At 39.6% G+C, this 2,512-nt stretch overlaps 1 long non-coding RNA gene across 1 annotated transcript; it reads right to left on the bottom strand.

Moving 5' to 3' along the window:
• Positions 1-464: 464 nt before the first annotated feature.
• LOC147867408 (uncharacterized) lies at positions 465-1,868 on the bottom strand. The gene is made up of 3 exons (XR_015532396.1): positions 1,434-1,868; positions 1,107-1,275; positions 465-750 (listed from the first exon to the last, which is right to left on the bottom strand). It is a non-coding gene; the product is annotated as an uncharacterized LOC147867408 (long non-coding RNA).
• Between the last annotated feature and the right edge of the window lie 644 nt (positions 1,869-2,512).

The raw sequence follows: 2,512 nt of genomic DNA, 5'->3' as shown, positions 1-2,512 counted from the left end.
CACAACCACAAACGGAACAACAGCAGCAACCACAGTAGCAACAACAGATTCCCGAGGAGCCATTGGAAATTTTGGAGCAAAGCATTCTGGACATTTTGGACGAAGCCTAAAAGGGCCGGATAGTGGGTTCGACGTACAAGGTACTGTCCCACGGGCGTGCCATGTGTTACCGGCCGGCAAAGAAGGCTTAAGGAGGTCCAAACCAGAGTGTGAAAGGAATAGTTATTTGGGAACTGTTGTAATTAGTAGTCTTATTATATACATATTATTATATAAGAAGATGTGGACGGACGGACCGGAATCGGTATGCCGATCTGGATCTGGAACAATTCCGTAAAGGTGCCGGTTGGCACCATTTTGTATTTCGCACCGGAGACCTATATAAAGGCCTGGTTACAATGTAATCAGGAGCAGATAATTAATAAAGCGCATTGTCTTAATCTTCAAGTGTTAATTTTTTTTTTTTTAAAAAGATACACCTTAGTAAATTACTTGAGAAATGTACATATAGAAAACAGAGGGAGACATTTCATCTCACCTCTATTGTAATACAAAACCTAATACCAACATCTGATGATACAGATGATATCACAATAGGAACAAATGGAACACCATCTACAAGCTATGCAATAAAAAAGGAGGAATGGAATAATTCCACTTCATACCAGGAGACGTATCTGAAAATAAGTGAAGCCCTCGCCACCGTTTCTTAAAGTCCACTTGACGTTGCCTTTGAGCATCAGTTGTACCCTGCAAATCATCATATTGTCCACGTATGGTGTGGACAAATAACCACCAGAATTCAATAAGCATATTATTGAGATGTATGTGAGCATTATTAAAAACAACATCGCATCTCGTTTTCCATATTGTCCACAGCGCTAGTGACGTAACAGTACGCCAAATAACCAGATTTTCAGTTCTAAACCGAGGAATAACAGATGGAAATGAAGTGAGATAGATGTACCCATTGGAAAAGTAAAAAACATGAGAAGCATGCATACGTTCGTAATTCATAACATCTCCATGAAGGACACCCCATAATACTGCACCCCACGAGAAAGTAGAACGAGCATAGTGGTTTCGTAGTAATAAAAACAACTTACTCCAGAATTGCTTGATTTTGGGACACATCCAAAACAAATGCAAAATAGATTCCGTAGATTCACCACAATGCATTCCACAAGCATATTGCTGATTTTGCCTCAACCAATCACCAACAGGAAGAGCATAATGTATCAACAACCAACGAAAACAAATAACTTTTTTCGGCAACTGCATACTCCACAACCATTTCCCAAATTTTGTAAGTTGTAGTTCATTCACATTATTTGCAATCCAATGCTTCATGGCAGCCGGGCATTTATACTTTGATTGCAATAATAAATTTCTACCTAACTTAACTGAATACTGAAAGAACTCTAAGTGTTTACCATTTCCATTAGCATTCGGTTTTTTCCATTGATAATCAGCTGGATCCCAATCCAAATTATAAAGCGGCTTTTTTTGAAAAACCCACAACGAACAACACCGTAAGCATTCTTGAAATGGTGGATCCAAGAGCCATTTTTTTCCCGATCTTGCAACTACTCGAATCGCTGAAACATTGGCGGATATCCACACATCTGATTCAGAAAATACATGCCACAACCTACCATCATCATCCACATTAAAGTATATTACATCACCCATAGTGTTAGTTACTTTAGCTCCTAAAATCACTTTTAGAGGAGAGAAATAACCAAACCAAATCTGATTGCTAGAGGGGGACCATGAAGCCATAAATTGTCCCAATGCCACTTGCATATTATCGCACATAATAGCACTTCCTCGAACTGAAGGCCTCGACAAAGGTTGTAACTGTTGATTCATAACATAGTATCCCCATGCTTGAACATTACCTGCTATTGATGCATCCATAGAAGCCCAATTCAACCGAGGACGGCTACCAAGCAGAAAACCCCTTGAATCTGAAAAGAGAAAGTTCCAGATCAAGGGTTGTCTCAACAAGTCATCCGTTGGCGAAGGTACCTTCCGAATTAGAAACTTTTTGACAGCTGACCAACTTGTGAGAATTCCATTAAAAAACCTATCTTCTAATAAGGTTGTTTTAAACAAATGAAAATTCTGAATAAAACCCCATCTTAAAGATGGTTGCCACTTTCCTCCTATTGATGGGCACATAGTAGACAACCTATGCATCATCAAACGACTCCAAACACCTTGCATTGGCAGCATAGCTCTGCACACAAATTTAGAAAGCAAAGCCTTACACTGTGCATCTGGATCTACCAGCCCCATCCCACCATTTTGTCGTGGAGCAATCAATACTGCCCAAGCTACTTTAGGCCTTTTACCTTGACCTATTTTCCCTCCCCAAATGTAGTTACGAATGAGGCGTTGCACCTGTAAAATACATGATCTAGCAAACAATGTAATTGAAGCAACATACCAAATAGTCGATAACAACACTTGGTTAGCTACAAGTATACGACCTGCAAGTGACAGGTTA

This window comes from Azolla caroliniana, unplaced genomic scaffold, assembly GCF_043228905.1.
Source record: "Azolla caroliniana isolate FFs.n. ecotype wild unplaced genomic scaffold, voAzoCaro1.0.p SCAF_2, whole genome shotgun sequence".
In the NCBI taxonomy this organism is placed as follows: domain Eukaryota; kingdom Viridiplantae; phylum Streptophyta; class Polypodiopsida; order Salviniales; family Salviniaceae; genus Azolla; species Azolla caroliniana.
This window is presented reverse-complemented; position numbering and strand designations above follow the sequence as displayed.